Genomic DNA, 19,990 nt, shown 5'->3' on the forward strand with positions numbered 1-19,990 from the left:
AGTATTCTACAGCCTCCCAGGAGATCGACTCTGCGGTCAGGTTGAGGACCTCTGGCTTAGAGATCAGCGCCTTTCTCTTAAGAAAGGTGGGGAAGTTTGTAAGGCTATTGTGGTGACCTGACATAAAATGAAGAGGTCTGGAACTCTCTGAGTTCCTGTGGAGACATTTGTTGGAACCAGTGTGTACACTGTCTCTGGAGCCCGGACCGTGTTCTCTCAGCGTCACCCTCGTCCTCTGGCCTCCTCCCCGGCCCTCTCCTCTGGGCCCGTTGAGAGGACAGCTCCCAGCCCGCCTCCCTGGCTGCGGGTTGATGCCCGGGCTGTCTCTGCGTCGGCTCTCGATTAGCCTGGTGGCCTGATCACCACGTGCTCGTTGCCAGGACTGTGTGGTCTCAGGTGGGCTGTAGGAACTCACATCACATCGCCTGCGGATCTAGAAACGCTGTCGCCGTGGCACCGATGCCAGAGAACTGGGTGCTCACTGCCTGCTGGGCCGGGCGGCAGGGCGGCGGGGACCCTGAGCAGTCTTGCAGCACCGTGAGAAAAGGGACCCCAGTCCGATGCGGCCCTGAGCAGTTGACAGGAAATGAAGGAGCTCGAGAAACGTTTGTCCTCTGTGAGACTGTGTGTAAATGGCATTTTAGAAAAAGAGGGGAGGAGGTGGCGGGAGCTGGTGTCCACGGAGATGCGGCTCCCGAAAGTGACGTGCGGACCTCGTTTGCATCGTGATTCGAGTTAACCGACGGCAAGAAGACATTTTTAAGATAATCAGAAATTTTAAGAGGAATTGGGCGTTCGGTGGTAGTCAAGAACGATTGTTTTTGGTGTGGTAATGTTATAATTATTTTCTCACGTTCTGCTTGTGAGACATTCTCAAGTTCTCACGAAATGTCGTGGTTTGTGTTAAGCGTCTCAGGAAGAAAGGCGGGCAGGGGTCTGTGCAGTAAGATGACCTGTGGGAGAAGCCGAGCCTGGCCCGGGGGGTGCTTGGCCCTCCTCTCTCTGCTTTTGTGTAGTTTTGAAAATTTCCATGATGAAAAGTGTTGTTTTTCAATGAAAATAGACAAGAGGGCTCCGCGTTTGGACAGTGAGTACTGTCACTCGCTCGGGGGAGGAGAGACGTGGGGAAGGTGTTGAGCCCCGGCTTTAAATGCTCCCAGGGCTCTCGTCGCAGCTCCGGGCCTCCCGTGCTGAGTCCTTCCAGCCGGTGCTCGGCCGCCGTGCCTGGACTTGAGTCGTTGGCTGCGCCGTCGGAGGGTTAAATGGATAGGGCTTCGCAGGGCTGGGGATGGGGTAGGTGTGCGGTCAACCTCGGCTCTCCCTCACCCTGCTCTTCTCGTCTCCCGTGTTCTCTCTCCCCACTCGGGAGTGGAGAGCTGCAGGAAGGTCCAGGGCCCCGAGCGAGGGCGTTCCTGTTGGATTTTGTTTGGCCCTCGTCACCACCTACCGTGTCCCACTGGTCCTCCATTTGGGTAGCCGCCTATGTTTAGTGGGAGGAAGGTCACTTTCCTGACATCGCAGAGAAGTAAAGATCATCCGAGAGCGGCGTTGGATGCTCTGGTGAAGGTGAGAATGCAGAGAGCTACAGGATGGAGGCGGATGTGTGGGGTCCAGACTCCAGCGACAGCGGAGATGAAGCGTCCTGTCCTCTGTCAGCTCTTCCCGCTGCCCCTTCTGAAAAGAGCCGGCCCAGATGAGCTGCCTTTCCCTATACAAATGGTTCTTATTTTGGTGTAAAGCTTAGATTTTTGGGTTGTGTCTATAGGTGTTATTTGGGGGATTTTTTTCCCCTGAGAATTATGGAATGTTGGTGTTATGGTATAAAGGTATTATGGAATAATCGGGAAAAGAAAATGAAGGGAGCGTGGTTTCTCAAGGAATCGTTCTTTAATCATAAATCCCCTCGAATGTGTTTTAACCGATACGCGCTTCTGGCTTCCTTGGCGGTTGGGCAGTTATTTTCTGTTCTCTTAGAAGGGATAATAATGTGTAGCATTATTTAAATATACGAGTTTATTATGATTTCATGTGACTACTTTCTGATTGCTAAACTGTCCAGAGCAGAAATCTGTGAAATTCCTGGGGGTCGTGGTGCCTGTTGCCCCGACAGACAGGTGTGCGCCGTGACGGGACGGCGTCAGCTCAGGGGTCTCCACTCCGCCCCTTCCGGAGGCGGATCGTGTTGGAATGAGAAAATCCCATTGTGCCTTGAATTTTACTTTTCCTTTTGGTTCTTTAATTCCTGGTGTCTGAGACATAGTAGTTGCTCTGTAAAGATGGTAATTGAAGTAAAAAATTTATTTGTTATGCATCTTAACTTTTTCTGTACATATACAAATATATATCTCCAAACTATTTTGCAAGTTGTTTTTTCCTCTCTTAATATTTAGACATCTTTTCATTGGCCTGTAGACAGCTCCTAGCATCGTTTCCCCTCTGGATATTATTGATAATTAGTCCAAAGATGAAATTTAAAAACAAACGTTAAAAAGAAAAATCTTTGCTTATTTGTAACCTTTTCCTACTCTATTTTATATATTTGCCTCCTGGATTTTGCTTAAAGTTTCCATTTGAAATAACCTTTTTGGGGAGGATGGAAATCGTAGGTGGAGATCTAGCTGAGAAGCTGAGCATTTTAAGGCTGAGTAGGTGCTGAAGGAGAAAGCGTTCTCTAGAAGGAGAAACATGGGAGTGCGTGTGTGCCCACTTACACTTACAGGTCCCCCTGCTGTCTGCACCTTCATCCGAGGGCCCTTTGAAAGTCCTGTCTCTTCAGTCCTCGGCTGATAGTAACCGAGAGGGAAACCGCATCCTCCGGCCTTCATTTCATAAATGCTTCCAGGTCTCCTGTGTTTTTTTTCAGTTTCTCTTTTTCGGTTATTTGTCCCGTCTCCATAATATGCTTAGGTCTCCCTATTTTAAGAGAAAAAATAGATTTTCTTTCTTTTTACCATCAAACCTCTTGAAAAAGCTGTAATGATGATAATATGTATTTAATGTGAGAGTGATTGCTGCGTTTTTTGAATTCTTTTCTTAGAGGCTCAGGCTAATGATAAAGGTGACTGGATGCATGCCCTGCTTGCCGTGTGCCAGGTGCACGTCAGTCACTTTATCAATTAACTTACTTAGTCTTCATGAGAACCCTTGAGATACATGCTGTTACACCCCCATTTACTGATGAGAAACTGAGGCACAGAGAGGTAAAATAACTTGCTCAAGGTCACACGGCTAGTAAGTTGCTAAGCAGGATTCAAACCTAAGCAGTCTGGCTTCAGAATTGCTGCCTCTTAGATTTAGCCCTTGACATGCTTGATTTCATTGAATCCTGCCAGAATCCTAGACATTATTCCCATAAAGCGGATAAACAGAAGATCTGAGAAGATAAGCCACCTGCCCAAAGTCACACAGCAAAGTTGGGACTTGAACCAAGATCTGGCTAACAGCAGAGTCCATGATCTCAGCCACCAGGCTCTGGCCTCCTGGAGGAATGGATACCAGCAGTGGCTCCTGGATCTTTCACTGTGCACCCCCACCCCAAACTGTTGAAACCAGCAGCTTTTTAGTGAACGTTTCTTTCATTTAGCTGTTTATTTTGACATAATTTCCGACTTAAGGGGAAAGTTGCAAGAACGGGATAAAAAATTCCCATATCCCTCTCACCCAGATTTTCCATGTTGACATCCACTGCATTTGCATTATCCTCCCACATGGACACACAGTTGTTTTTCCTAAACTGTTTGAGAGTAAGTTTCAGGCGTGATGTCCCTTTACCCCTGTATACTGAACTGTTTATTTCCTAAAAATTAGGACATTCTCTTTACATGACCTCAGGACAGTTATCAGAGTAAAGGAAAGTCATGTTCTTGTAGCACTAGGTACCGACCTTATTCAGGTGTCTCCAGATGTCCAGACAGTGTGGCTCATAGGAAAGACCGTCTCAGATCGTGCGTCGCGGTCAGTTGTCGCTTCTTAGTCTGCGTTCCTAGGACCTTAAAGGCGAGGACGGCTCCTCGGTCTCTCCTCGTGTTTCATGATGCTGACCTTCCTGAAGGCCTAAATGGGCCAGTCATCTTGTAGCATCTTCCTTAATTTGATTGACTTATGTCTCCTCACAACTACATTCCGGGTACGGACTTCTGGCAGGAATGCCAGAGGGATGTTCTTGGTGCGTGGTGTCCGGAGCTCACCCTGTCCGTTTGTCCCACTGCGGCGCTGTCCGCCTGGGTCTCCTGGCTCAGCTGATGTCTCCCGGATTCCTACAGTGTAGCTGTGCTTCCCGTCGTCAGCAGTACCCCTCTTGTGGGGGCACTCACTCAGTGAACTCGCACCCGCTAGTTTGGGCATCCATTAATGATTCTTGTGCGAGTCAGTTGTTGTTATGATAATTGTCAAGTAGCTGGTTTTCTAATTTCATCCCTCCTTCTGTGTTTATTAGGTTTTTTCTACTGAAAAGGTAAGCTTTTCCTTCACTCCCATTTATTTGTTTGTTTATATCAGCATGGACTCATGGATTCTTGTGTTAGTCCAGGGTTTATAGTCCTTTACTATCATTATTTATTTTGATGCTCATAATGTCCCAGATTGCCAGTGTGAACCCTCAGGCCAGCTCCTGCGTCCTTTTGTGATGCCCTCATCGTTCTGTGAGTATTTCCTAATGGTCTGGCACAGGATATTCTAGATTTATCTTGTACTTGCTCTGCCCCAGCCCTGAAATCAGCCGTTTCGTCAAGGAACCCTCATTCTTTTTAATGGAAAATGATTGTTAAGTAGCATTTTGTTTAATCTCCACGTATTTGTGACTTTTCCAGTTTTCTTCTTGTAGTTGATTTCTAGTTTCGTATTGTTGTGGTCAGAAAAGGTGCTTCATATTATTTCAAGCTTCTTAAACTTATTGAGACTTGTTTTGTGGCCTAATATGTGATCCACCCTGGAGAATGTTCCATGTGCATTCAAAAAGAATGTACATTCCACAGTTTTTAGATGGAATGTTCTGTATGTATCTAAGTCCATCTGGTCTAAAGGGTCCTTTAAGGCCAGTGTTTCCTTATTGATCTTCTGTCTGGATGATCCATCCATTGATTAAGTGGGGCCCTAAAGTCTCTTCTATTATTGTGATGCTGTCAATTTCTCCTGTTATGTCTGTTAACGTTGCTTTATGTATTTAGGTGCTCCTATGTTGGGCACATAGCTGTTTACGAGTGTTACATCCTCATGTTGGATTGTTCCCTTTATCATTATGCAGTGCCTGTCTTTATCTCTTGTTACGGTTTTTGTTTTAAAGTCTATTTTGTCTGATATAAGTATTGCTACCCCCGCCTTCTTTTCATTGCTATTTGCATGGAATATCTTTTTCCATCCCTTCACTTTCAGTTTGTGACTGTCTTTAGGTCTGAAGTGTCTCTCTTGTAAGCAGTATATATATGGTCTTGTTTTTTTTTTTATCCATTCAGCCACCCTGTGTCTTTTAACTGGAGCATTTAGTCTGTTTATATTTAAAGTAATTATTGATATATATGTACTTACTGCCATTTTGTTACTTTGTTTCTAGTTGATGTTTTAGTTCTCTACTTCTTTCTTCTTCTCTTACTCTCTTCTCTTGTGATTTGATGACTTTAGTGTTATGTTTGGGTTCCTTTCTTTATTTTTGTGTATTTATTCTAGATTTCGGGTTTGTGATTATCATGAGTTTCATACATAATAATCTGTGTAAATAGGAATCTATATTAAGTTGATGGTCTCTTAAATTCTACCTCATACTAAAAGCCCTACACTTTTACTGCCCCACCAGTGTTTTATGTTTTTGATATCACATTTTACCTCCTTTAATTTCGTGTGTCCCTTGGCCTCTCGTCTGAGATATAGATGGTTGTCTTTTGACCTTCGTTCTAGCTTTGTGAGTGGTTGATCCACTGCTTGTACTGTAGGTTTGCCTTTACCAGTGGTATTTCTTCTTTGATAATTTTCTTATTTCTATTTGTGGCCTTTTCTTTTCCACTTAAAGAAGTTCCTTTAACATTTCTTGTAAGGCCAGTTTGGTGGTTATGAACTCCTGCAGTTTTTGCTTGTCTGGGAGGCTCTTCATCTCTCCTTCCATTCTGAATGATCACTTTGCCAGATACGGTATTGTTAGTTGTAGGATTTTTCTGTTCAGCACATTGAATATATTGTGCCACTCCCTTCTAGCCTGTAAGGTTTCTGCTGAGAAGTCAGCTGATAGCCTAATAGGGTTTCCCTTCTACATAACTTGTTGCTTTTCTCTTGTGACTTTTAGGATTCTCTCTGTGTTTTTAATTCTTGACATTTTCGTTACAATGTATCTTGCTGTGGGCCTCTTTGAGTTCATCTTGTTTGGTGCTCTCTGTGCTTCCTGTACCTGAATGCCCCTTTCCTTTCCTGGGTTAGAAAAGTTTTTGGCTATCATTTCTTCAAATAAGTTCTCAGCCCCTTTGTCTCTCTTCTTCTTCTGGGACATCTATAATATGGATCTTAGTACGCTTGATACTGTCCCAGGGGTGCCTTAAACTGTCCTCATTCTTTTTAATTCTTTTTTCTGTTTAGCTTGGGTGATTTCTTCTACTCTTTCATCCAGATTGCTGATCTTTTCTTCTGTGTCATGTACTCTCCTGTTGGTTCAGAGTGAATTTTTCATTTCCATTATTGTATTCTTTAGCTCTGATTGGTTCTTTTTTATGTTTTCTGATTCTTTGTTGACGTTCTCACTGTGTTCATCCATTCTTCTCCCCAGATCAGTGAGCATCCTATGACCATTAGTTTGTACTCTTGATCACGTAGATTGTTTATCTCTGTTTTGTTTAGTTCTTTTTCTGAGGGTTGGTCCTGTTCTCTTACTTGGAACATACTACTTTCTCTTAAAACTTCTTATTTTTTAATTTTTTATTACCTTGAGACTTGAGAGACAGCTTGATTATACATAAGTCCTTGATTCATGTTAAGTTTTTCAAAAAATACTCTTCCATTATTGCCTTTTTAGATTATTTTTTGAGACGTCTGATACCAGTTGAATTCTCTTGCCCTTACAAGGTATTTGATCTTTGTGTAGAGGTTGGGAGGGTTCTTTCTTTACCTTCAAAGTCTAACAATTTTATAAGGACACATGTTGAAGGTGATTGTCATGGGTTAGTGTTCACTGGTATCCCGTGAGCTCTTTCAATATATAGTTTCAGATCTTCTTTTATTTCTGGAAAGTTTTCTTGAATTATAGTTTTAATATTATTTCTGTTCCATTGTCTTGTGTATCTTTTATAGACATCTTAATTATAGGAAAATTGGGTCTTCTTTCCATTTCAACCATGTTCATTTCAGCCACATTCTCACTGATCCTTTTCCTTTTTAAATTGCCTTTTCATTTTGTCTTTTTCTTTTCTTCAACATGCATTGTCATGTTTTCATTTGAATCTATTTCTTGTGCACCTTTTAATACAGTCTTTATTTCTCATCGTTTTATCATTTTTTGTATTTCTTTTCTGAGCTCAACCAACTCTTATGTCTTTCCGTTTTGTGTCTGTTTCTGTTCTTAGTTTTTAAGTTTCTGTTTCAGGTTGTTTTATCATATCCCCAATTGCTAGTTTGAGGACATTCAATTAAGTTTTGAGTGTTGTGTTCCAGTTTTCTTCTGCTTTACCCTTGTTTTTGTGGGGAGGGAATTTCCATAAACTGAATTGCTGGGACTGTCATTTTTTTGTTTTCTTTTTATGCTGTATTTTTTCAAGTATATAAAGACTGTGAGCTGATATTTGTCTGGACAGGGCGGCTGGTTTGCCGTGGTTTATAAGCTCGTGGTTCATGACAGGTTTGTGGTGGCCTTCTGTCAGTGTAGTAAGTTTTTCTCCTTCTTTTGGAGAAGAGATTGTAGTGGGGGAGGGGTTGTGTATCCTTGTGTTTGTTTTTTTTTCTCTCTTGCAGGATCCTCAGGATTTCTGTACTAACTTCCTTGCCTGAAGTCAGTGCTCTCATCAACAGTGCGTTTTTTCTTTTTCTCAGTATTTTCTGGCTGTGTGTGGGATATCATGGTCATCCTTGTCTCCCACAGTGGGCCTTTCGTTAACTTTTACCACTTAAGTTATTCTTAGATCCTATGACGTCTATTCATATGTGTTAGTGATCTGTGACCCTAGTGAAAACAAAATGATTTTTCTTTCTTTTAAAGTTGTCTTTGTGAGGGGCTGGCCCCGTGGCCGAGTGGTTAAGTTCGCGTGCTCTGCTGCAGGCGGCCCAGTGTTTCGTCGGTTCGAATCCTGGGCGCGGACATGGCACTGCTCGTCAGACCACGCTGAGGCAGCATCCCACATGCCACAACTAGAGGAACCCACAACGAAGAATACACAACTATGTACCGGGGGGCTTTGGGGAGAAAAAGGAAAAAATAAAATCTTTAAAAAAAAAAAAAAAAAAAAGTTGTCTTTGTGAAAAATAATTATTTTCTGTCAAATTAAAGTGTTAAGTATTGTTTTATTGAAAGAAGTAAGGGGTATTACAACGATCATCATTTTGTAGCGTTTTACATTTAGAGTGGTTTTCCACCGGCAGGAGTTAGAGGAAAGATGTCGCATCTTGATGCTCCTGGGAATCTTGTGTGACAGATGTGAGAGCCCCTGAGTTTCACTTGAGAGAAAGTCCTGGCCTATGAGAACATGAAGGGAGGAAGGCTAAAGGCATCTCATATCTGTTTGTCACAACAATACATTGATTACTCTGGATGTTTTTCAAGAGAACGTTTGATGGGAACTTACCTGGATTTGTCCCTAATGCAGAAGCATCCTATGAGACTGTCTGTTGCATTGCCAAGTCCAGAAGCCATAAACCATTCAAAAGACCTCAGTGAACCTTTGTGCCTGCAGTGGTCAAGCTGGTTTGTGGCCTAGAACAGAGAAGTACTGAAGCTTTGTGTATATAAATGATGTCACCACTTCAAAATGTTTCCTCTAATGTTTTGAGGCAGGTCAGTGGGAAACTGACAACTGTTGCGTTTCTCATTGGCATTCAACTGGATAAAACTTAATCCACTCTGTGATGCTGACCCCATCCAAAAATTCCTGCCTGTGAGCCCATATAGGAAATGTTAAGAAGCCTTTGATATCTCTTAAGTGGTGAAAAGTTTATTTTTCCAGAAAAGCTTTGAACGAAATTTCTTGGAATGCTCTGTATGTTTCACCTGTGGTGCCTGGCAACACGTCTGGTTTTGCTGAATCTGTTCTGACTCATTGCTTTTTACGTGAGTACACTTGGTGTGAGGAACTCTGCCAGCTGTCCTGAAAGAAGCCGTCAACTCTGGAAGAGCCAGCGCCTTGAGTCACTGCCTTTGCAAGAGTTTTTATTAAGAAATAGAAGCAGGGTATGAAGCTCTCTTCTATCCAGAAGTTTGTTGGTTTTCTATAAGATAATCCTTAAAGCCCTCAATTAAAGTAGAAGTGTCACAAGAGAGAAGGAAAGCCTGCTCAGGAAAAATCAGTGGGGGACTGCTGTTACTTCAAGGATATCATGGTCCATGTGAGTGCTGGAAAACTTTCTGTCCAGACCCTTGGGTCACCATAATGGATGATGATCAAAACTCAGGTGCTCTTTTGTCCAAGCTGCCATTCTGAAAGAGGTCATTGGAGCAAGCAGCTATGCTTATAGTCAAAGAAATGCACATTTTTAAACTAAGTATGTTCCCTCCCTGACTTTTAGTAAAAAATATAATAATATTATGTTGGTGTGGGTGTGGTGAAATGGGTACTTTTCTTTTTTTAAAGATTTCGTTTTTCCTTTTTCTCCCCAAAGCCCCCCAGTACATAGTTGTGTATTTTAGTTGTAGGTCCTTCTAGTTGTGGCATGTGGGATGCCTCCTCAGCATGACCTGATGAGCAGTGCCATGTCCGCGCCCAGGGTCCAAACCGGCAAAACCCTGGGCCGCTGAAGCAGAGCGCGCGAACTTAACCACTCGGCCCCACGGCCAGCCCTAGGGGACTTTTTTATATACTGAGGATGTATTAGTTGGTGTAGCTCACTCGGGTAGTGGTCTGGACGTCTATATTACTGGTCACTTCTTTGGAAACACTTCCAAAGATAGAAGAAGTTGTATTAGGAAAGTTTTTATTGCAGCATTGTTCACCATATAGAAAAATCAGAAGCAGTCTAAATTTCTAACAGGAAATGAAGTAAGGTAAGGTATATGCACCATTTCCCCAGTTTTTGGCTATCAGTAATTGTTTGCTGTGCGCGTTCTCTGACCTGACTTTTGGTGAACGTAAGTGCACGTTTCTCCATCTAGAAGAGGAGCTGCTCGGTCACCGGGTGTGCGCGTGTTCCTCTGGAGTAGATAGGGCCAGACGCCCCGGTCGTGCCGGTGTGTACCCACCAGCAGTGTGTGGGTTCCCGTTGCTGTCCCCCTTCTCTTTCCCCTCCAGCCGTGCTGCTGTGTGTGCTGACGTCACATCATAGCTCTGCTTTGTGTTTCTCTGGTGGCCGATGAAATTGTGCTCTTTTCACGTGTTTATTAGCCATTTGAATATCTTCTTTTGTGAAGAGTCTATTGAAATTTTTTATGCATTTTTTTTTCTATTGGGTGATCATTTTCTTATCTGTGGGAGGTCTTTATATGTTCCGGTTATGGGTTCTCTTTAGATTTGTGTATTACAAATGTATTCTCCCTCTCTATGGTCTTCCTTTTTACCCCTTACTAGTATCTTTTGATAATCAGACATTATTAATTTTAACATTGTTCACATTTGTTAATTTTTTTCTTTCATAGTTAGCACTTTTTTGTGTTCTCTTTTAAAATCTTTGCCCACTCGTAGGTCATGAAGACGTTCTCAAGGTTTTCCTCTAAAAGCTTTATTGTGTTCCCTGCTACACACGTTATCCTCCAGAGTTGATTTTTGTGTATGATGTGGAGGAGGAGTAGAAGTGTCAGGGTGCATTTTCTCATGGGGACCTGATTCATTTTAAAGTGTGTGAAGACCCGATCTGTCATCTGTTCATGAACAAATAACACTGAAGTGGCCACCTTCCCTGAAGTCAAAATGCACAATGACTTTATGATGTTGTAGAAAAACCTTCTACTTTTAAAGTAGTCACTACTATCTTTTAGAAGGAAAAGCAAGTCCATTCTTACTGATATTGCTAAATTCCTTTTTAAACATAGTAAATATTTATTACATGTCCTTTTAAATATATACCCAGTAGTCTAATTGTTTAAAAAGAAATTAGACATGGACCCTCCTATCATTATCCTCTGCAGGTGAGTCTTTGTTGAAGCAGGAAGAACTAACCAGCCAAAACAATTGAATTTTACCCCCAGCATGAGAGAAATCATGGGGAGGCGGCCCAGTCATTCCGAAGGAGCACAGGAACTCCCTCTAAGTCAGGGGCTGCTTTTTCCAGCACCAGCCGCTCGGGCCCAGCAAGCACGAAGCAGTGACCCTTGAAGGCCGACTTTTTAAAGAAAACTGCACTGATGGACGTTTAATGGTAGCATCTTCTCTAAATGTTTTTGGGGTGCCGTAATGGCCTCTTCTAAACGTTAGAGGCTTCACCTGTGCGTTCAGACATTTTTGAGAGCATGTGTGGCCCCAAAGTACACAGGCCAAGAGGCCAAGCAAAACGTGTCTGTCTGCTGCTTCAGGCCCTGGGCCCTGGACTCCAGTTGTGCGTGTGCTTCTCAGGTGTGACCCTCGAAAAGCAGGGCATTCTTACCACACACCTGGTTGTATTAGTTTTCTATTGTTTCATAGCTCTACCACAGACTTAGCTGCCTAAAACAACACAGTTTGTGACCTCAGGTTCTGTAGATCAGAAGCTGGCATGGTGTGACTGGATGCTTACCTGGCTGGGATCAGGATGCAGCTGGGGGTGCACTTCTCGTCTGGGCCTAGTGTGCTCTTCTGAACTCACTGGCTGTTGCAGAACGTGCTTCCTTGCAGTTGTGAAACTGGGGTCTCCTCGTTTTCTGCTACCTGTTGGCCGGGGACTGCTTTCGGTTCCCAGAGGCCACCCGAGTGACAGTTCACTGTATAGGCATTTGTGCTCTTCTAGGCCAGGCGGCATGTGTCTCTCTAATTTCCAGTTCTGCAAGTAACTGAAGAGAACACCTGTTTTTAAGGGACCTGCATGATTAGGTCAGGCCCACCCAGGAAATCTCCCTCTTGCCATATATGTAGTATGTAAATAGTTAAAAAATTTTTAAAGGCAGGGTTTCTGGTAAGAAAATACTCTAGAAGCATAAAAAGATCATACACTAGGAAATTCAAAAAGTGGACACACATTGGAAAAGTTAAGGTTTACTGGTTAATCAAGAAAATAAATTACCAGTTTCTTTTATCTCTAATACTGCTGGGGGGAGAATGAATTGATGCAGCCTATCTGAAAAGCAGTTTAGTAATAGTTTACGTTAAAGTCAGAAAGAGTGCATGAATTGGTGAATAAAGAGACAAAAGTACAATACTGTGCTTGTGCATCTGTCTGTGCACACACATGTGCATATGTACACATTTATGTTCGTTTAATGATGACTGTAACCCTCTGACGTAAATGCTGTTACTGTTTTCCTTTAATAGATGGAAAGAGCCAAGGTGTAGAGAGGTACCGGCCAAAGCGTTAACAACACTATTAACTAATAGTGGTTACCTCAGTATAGTAGGTAGCATTATATTAGAATGAGTATCATTTGTTATTGTTTTCTCTTTGTATTCTTTAAAATTTTTGTAAAGTTCATTTATTTATTTTTTAATTAAGATTATGATAGTTTACAACCTTGTGAAATTTCAGTTGTACATTCTTGTTAGTCGTGTTGTAGGTACACCACTTCACCACCCCTAGTGCCCTCCCCCCACCCCCCCTTTCCCCTGGTAACCACCGATCAGTTCTCTTTGTCTATATGTTAATTTCCACCTATGAGTGGAGTCATACAGAGTTTGTCTTTCTCTGTCTGGCTTATTTCACTCAACATAATACCCTCAAGGTCCATCCATGTTGTTGTGAATGGGACGATTTTGTCCTTTTTTATGGCTGAGTAGTATTCCATTGTGTATATATACAATATCTTCTTTATCCAATCGTCAGTTGCTGGGCACTTAGGTTGGTTCCACATCTTGGCTATTGTAAGTAATGCTGCAATGAACATAGGGGTGCATGGGACTTTTGGAATTGCTGATTTCAAGTTCTTTGGATAGATACCCAGTAGTGGGATGGCTGGGTCATAAGGTATTTCTATTTTTAACTTTTTGAGAAATCTCCATACTGTTTTCCATAGTGGCTGCACCAGTTTGCATTCCCACCCTATTAACAGGAAGAAAATGGTAAAAAGGCTTCCTCGAAATAAATACTCACCCTATATTGATGGTAGTAGTGTAAATTAGTATAACTATTTCAGAAAGCAACATGACTCTGAAATTTCATGTCAAAAAACCTGGCCTCAATAATTATTTTAAATATGGGGGAAAAAAAGCTGTATGTATGAACAAATCTATTGCCATTATCTAAAATATGGAAAAATTGGAAACCTGAATTTCCATGGTAAAGGCAATAGTTAAATAATTATAGCTCATCCGCTTGGATAGAATTATAATTATGCATCCTTTAACAACGGGGATACGTTCTGCGAAATGCATCGTTAGGCCATTTCATCACTCTGTGATGCGAACGTCCTGCCACGTACTTACACAAACCTGGATGGTATAGCCCACTGCACGCCTTGGCTCTGTGGGACTGATCTTACGGGACCACCGTCGTATATGCGGTCTGTCATTGACCGAAATGTCTTTATGCAGCACATGGGCTGTATTACGAGGAGCTTATTCGTTCCAGCCCGCCACCACATTTTCCTGGTCCCCTTACTCCTTTTCCTTTGGAGCTTTCGTGGAATCCGTAGCCACTTTCTCCTCTGAGGCTTCCTCCACTCTACTGCTATCTAGGTTTACCTTGGTGTTGACACCCTGCATGCAGACCCCCTCCAACATCACAGCCTCCACGTAGATGACCCACTTACATCTTGCATCTCTTCCCATTGAGAGTTACAGCCTCACCTTCTCCCAAAAGGCAAGAGACATTTCTTCTGTTTAGCAGACTCTGGACAGGTCATCTCAATTCTCACAGATCACTCTGTTTCCGAAAGCTCCCATTTTTCTTTCTTTCGGATTTATCACCACTTCTGCATGCCAGTTTAACCTGAGAACCCCAAGATGCGGGCTAGGTGGTTTGTACCTTTTAGCTATTATGAATAGTGCCCTGAGTATCATGTGCAAGGTTTCGGGTGGACATATGTTTGCATTTCTCTTGAGTAGATGCCTAGAAGTAGAATTGCTGGATTATATGGTAACTCTGTGTTTAAACTTTTAAAGTTCCAGACTTTTCTTGAGAGCAACTGCACCATTTTACAATCCCACCAGAAGTGTGTGAGGGTTCCAATTTTTCCACATCCTTGCCAACGCTTGTTATCATCTGTCTTTTTGATTCTAGCCATCCTAGTGAGTGTGAAGTGGTATCTCATTGTGGTGTTGATTTGCGTTTCCTTGATGACTAATGATTATGTTTCTTCTTTTTTTTTTTTTTTTTTGGTGTTGCACATTCTATAGCTTTGAACAAATGTGTAAGGACATGTATCCATCACTGTGGTATCATACAGAGCATTTTCCCTGCCCTGAAACTCCTCTGCGCTCTGCCTGTTCATTCCTTTCCCCTCAACCCCTGGCAGCCACTCATCTTTTTACTGTCTCCATAGTTTGTCATACTGTCTCCATAATTTTGCTTTTCCAGAATGTCATATAATTGAAATCAAAAAATACCAAACTTTTTTGGATTGCCTTCTTTCAATTAGCAATATGCATTTAAAGTTTTTTCACATCTTTCGATGGCTTAATAGCTCATTTCTTTTTAGTAGTGAATAATATTCCACTGTCGGGATGGACCACAGTTTAGCCATTCACCTAATAAAGGACATCTTGGTTGCTTCCACATTTTGGCCATTATAAATAAAGCTGCTATAAACATCCATGTGTAAGTTTTTGTGTGGACATAAGTTTTCGCTTTCACTGGGTAAATACACAAGAGTGCGATTGCTGGATTTTATGGTAAGCCTGTTTAGTTTTGGAAGAAATTCCCAAACTCTCTTCCAAAGTGGCTGTACCATTTTGCTTTCCCATCAGCAATGAATGAGAGTTCCTGTTGCTGTACACTGTCACCAGTATTTGGTGTAAGTATTCTGGATTTTGGTCATTCATTAGGTATGTAGCGATGTGTCGTCATTTTAATGTGCATTTCCCTGATGACGTATGATGTAGAGCATCTTTTCATATGTTTACTTGCCGTCTGTATATCTTCTTTGGTGAAGTGTCTGTTAAGGTCTCTGGCCCATTTTAAGATCAGGTAGTTTTCTTCTTGTTGAGTGTTAAGCATTCTTTGTATATTTTGCATGAATCCTTGATCAGATGGGTCTTTTATCAGATGTGTCTATTCCAAATATTTTCTCTCAGTCTTCGGCTTGTCTTCTCATTCTCCTGACATTATCTTTTGCAGAGCAGAAGTTTTTAGTTTTAGTGAAGCCCAGCTTATCAATTATTTCCTTCATGGATCCTGCCTTTGGTGTTGTATCTAAAAAGTCATAATCATACCCAAGGATATCCAGATTTTCTCCTATGTTATTTTCTAGGAGTTTTATAGTTGTGCTTTTTATATTTAGGTTTATGATCCATTTTGAGTTCATTTTTGTGAGGGGTATAAGGTCTGTGTCACATGTGTGTTTTTGCATGTGAGTGTCCAGTTGTTCCAGCACCATCTGTTGAAAAGACTGTCTTTGCTTCATTGTGTTGCCTTTGCTCCTTTGTCAAAGATCAGTTGACTGTATTTATGTGGATCTGTTTCTGGGCTCTCTATTCTCTTCCATTGACCTATTTGTCTCCTCTTTTGCCAACACCACACTGTCTTGATTACTGTAACTTTATAGTAAGTCTTGAAGATGGGTAGTTTCAGTCCTCCATCTTTGTTCTTCTTAAATATTGTGTGGGCTATTCTAGGTCTTTTCTCTCTCCGTATAAACTTTAGGATCGACTAATCAATATATACAAAATAACTTGCTGGGACTTTGATTTGGATTGCATTGAATCCATAAATTAAGTTGGGAATAACTGACATTTTGACAATATTTAGTCTTCCTATCCATGAACATGGAACATCTCTCTGTTTATTTAGTTATTCTTTGATTTCGTTCTTCAAAGTTTTATGATTTTTCGCATGTAGTTCTTGTACATATTTTGTTAGATTTATGCCTAAGTATTTCATTTTGGGGGATGCTAATATAAATGCTATTATTGTATTTTTAATTTAAAATTCCGCTTATTCATTGTTGATATAAAGGAAAGCAATTGACTTTTGTGCATTACCCTTGTGTTCTGCAGCCTTGTCATAATCAGTTATTTGTTAGAGGAGTGTTTTTGTCTGTTCTTTTGGGTTTTCTACATAGATCATATCATCTGTGAACAAAGCCAGTTTTATTTCTTCGTCCCCAGTCTGTACACTATTTTTTTTCCTTTTCTTGTCTTACTGTGTTAGCACTTTCAATATGATGTGAAAAAGGAGTGGTGACAGAAGGCATCTTGCCTTGTTCCTAATCTTATTAGGAAAGCTTTGAATTTCTCCGTATTAAGTATGATGTTAGCTGCAGGTTTTTTGTAATATTCTTTATCAAGTTGAGGAAGTTCCCCTCTATTCCTAGTTTACTAAGAGTTTTTATCATGAGTGGGTGTTGGATTTTGTCAAACACTTTTTCTGCATCTATTGGTTTAGTCATATGACTTTTCTTTTTTAGCCTGTTAATATGATGGATTACATTAATTGATTTTCAAATGCTCAACCAACCTTGCATACCTGGGATAAATCACACTTGATTGTGGTGTTGATTGATTTTATGCATTGTTGGATTCAATTTGCTGGTATTTTGTTAAGGATTTTTGCATCTATTTTCATGAGAAATATTGGTCTGTGGTTTTCTTTTCTTGTAATGTCCTTGGTTTTGGTTTTAGGGTCATGCTGGCCTCATAGAATGAGTTAGGAAATATCCCCTCTGCTTCTATCCTCTGAAAGAGATTGTAGAAAATTGATGTAATTTCTTCTTTAAATGTTAGAATTCACCAGTGAATGCATCTGTGCTGGTGCTTTCTCTTTTGAAAGATTATTAATTATTGATTCAATTTCTTAGATAGATATAGGCCTATTCAGATTGTCTTATTTCTTCATGTTTGAGTTTTGACAAATTGTGTCTTTCAAGGAACCATACATTTCACCTAAGGTATTCATATTTGTGGACTTAGAGTTGTTAAGTTGTTAAGTTGTTAGAACTTAGAGTTGTGGACTTAGAGTTGATTGTCCTTTTAATGTCCGCGGGATCTGTGATGATGTCCCTACTTTCATTTCTGATAATTGGGATTTGTGTCCTCTCTTTTTCTTAGTTAGCCTGGCTAGAGGCTTATTGATTTTCTTTTCAAAGAGCAAGCTTTTATTTTCATTTATTTTTATTTTCTCTATTGATTTCCTGTTTTCAATTTAATTGATTTTTGCTCTAATTCTTACTTCTTTTTTTTCTCCTTACTTTGGATTTTATTTGCTTTTCTTTTTCCAGTTTTCTGAAGGCTAATAATTTTGTAGACTATTTGTCTGGAGTATGGATTCTTTTAGACTATAAACCAGTGTCTCCTGGGTTTTATGGTGATTAAGAAACTTGATTAACTTTTATGTTTGTAACTTTCTATATGTGTTCACATACCATTTTTTGAAATTTCTTCTCTTTATCCATGAGCACCTCCTGGAGACTCTGGTTGTGTTTGAGAGCCGTCCGCAGACCCTCTGATTGTTGGTTAAATGCTTTATGTTGATTTGGGAGCACCTTTCAGTGGCCAGACCAGGGAAATGAAATGAAAGAATTAACTAGTATATTGCCCAGATTAGGGATGATTTTTATACTTCCTTTCCCCAAGTATTTTTGCCATGTGCTTACCTTAGTTGAACAGAAGATAAAAATCTGATCAGAGGCGAGCCAGGCGAGGAGATGGTCAGCCCTCTTGGCTGGAATAAGAGGGCAGGTAGGCGTTTATCTGGTGTGCACTGAACTCACTTAAGCGCCTACAAGTCAGCTATTGTAATTGTCTTTTTTTCACCTTTTTTCTTTTTCTTTTAGTGAGGATTTGCCCTGAGCTAACATCTGTTGCCAGTCTTCCTCCCTTTTTTTCCTCTCCCAAACCCCACAGTGAATGGTTGTGTATCCTAGTTGGAAGTCCTTCTAGTTCTTCTACGTGAGCTGCCACCACAGCATGGCTACTGACAGGTGGGTGGTGTGAGTCCTCGGCCGGGAAACGAGCCTGGGCTGACGAAGCGGAGAGAAGGCTGAACTGTAACCGCTGGGCCACCAGGGCTGGGTCTCTCCTTTTTTCTTAATTGAGATTATCCATTCTTTAGCACTGCCTTTTGAGTTTCACAGAACAAGTGTGGTTGGAAAAAAGCTGTTTTGTTTCTACCACAGATTGGATTTATCCACATTTCAGAGGACAAGATAACCCCAAAGAAAGCAACAGCTGAAGCTGCAGTGCTGATGGCAGACTTCATGATTCTGTCCATAGTAAAAGGGTTCAAAACGTTTTTCTAAACATTATTTCACTTCAAGGATATATCTTTGTCAATTATTTCTGTATTTTCTTAGAGCACTTTTACTTTTAAGTCTAATAATTTGGAATTCCCTAGCATTAGTATACAAGATACAATTTTTACAAAGTAAAGACACCTTTCTATGGCGTGGTAGATATTCTTTAAATGTGATCTTATTCGTTGCACCTAAAGGTGTCTGCAAAGTCAGAGTTTATACTAAGCACCTTAATCAGCTGTGTAATAAAATGACACATACATGGATCCTTGAATGGGAAAGAACAGCCCATGGCGATGAGCCCCGGGGAACGGTGGTTCACCTTGACAGGCATGAACCGGCTCAGGCAGGATTCCACTCATCTATTAAATGTACCTATTATGTGTATAATGTATAATATTTTACATGTCTATATTATCATAGTATTATATATCTATATTATAATTTATCTATATCTGTTATATCAATTTCTTGCCTTGGCCTATTCCTATTTGAATGAATGGAGTGGGCACTGCACACATTTGGTTTTGCTCACAAATTATACAGTTTCTGATATTTTTAATATTTGAGATAATATTTAGGATAACAATAAATATATATTACTCTGTTCTTAACATTAGGTCATTTTTGAATATTTAGTATTCAAAAATAATGCAATATTTAATATTTGTCCTATTTATCGAACTATTTCTGAGTTATTTAGTATTAAAAACAAGTCTGAAGATTTAATCATCTTTTCTTGTATATTCAGATAATAACTGTTGTAAGGTTCTTTGTGTGTTATTTTGCTTGAATGCTAAAAATATTGATAGATATATTTACATTGCATTCCATATTTAGAAATAGAAAGCTTTTTTTTACAGTAGGTATTTTTAAAGAAAGAAAGGATGGCAAGACATGTGCACCTAAGACAAGTGCGTGTGCGCATAACTCGATGTTTGGTTTTTATTTATTAAATCCTGAATGAATGGAGAAGTTATAGACTGAATGTTGTTTGCTTTCAAATTGAGGTTTTTAAAAATTTCTCTGTAAATGTATTACCTTCCTTGGTATTTTGGATTAAGTTTTTGGTTGCTGTTTCTTTGTTTGCAAGCTTTTCCTGAAACTTCTGTGCGATGACCAGAGAGACGGACAGCTGCTTTTAAACTGGTCGTGACAAGGTTATGCTTGCGCTTCTCAGCAGGACGGAACAGCGTGTCTTCTGTGCAAGGGGAGAAAATTTACTTAAGGGGCTTTTCTTTGTCGGTTTATGTCAGGCCAGTGTGATTGCAAAGCAGAGAAATTGAACTGAGTTTACCTTTCCAAGTTGAGAAAAAAATTATCTAAAACACAGTGATATATAGAGTAAAATATTTTTATCTCTAATGT

At 40.6% G+C, this 19,990-nt stretch overlaps 1 protein-coding gene across 1 annotated transcript in view; it reads left to right on the plus strand.

Annotated features, from left to right (window-relative positions):
* DCBLD2 (discoidin, CUB and LCCL domain containing 2) overlaps positions 1-19,990 on the plus strand; it is an 80,487-nt gene that overhangs the window by 16,811 nt on the left and 43,686 nt on the right. The window lies entirely within an intron of this gene.

Source organism: Equus caballus, chromosome 19 (assembly GCF_041296265.1).
Source record: "Equus caballus isolate H_3958 breed thoroughbred chromosome 19, TB-T2T, whole genome shotgun sequence".
Taxonomy (NCBI): Eukaryota; Metazoa; Chordata; class Mammalia; order Perissodactyla; family Equidae; genus Equus; species Equus caballus.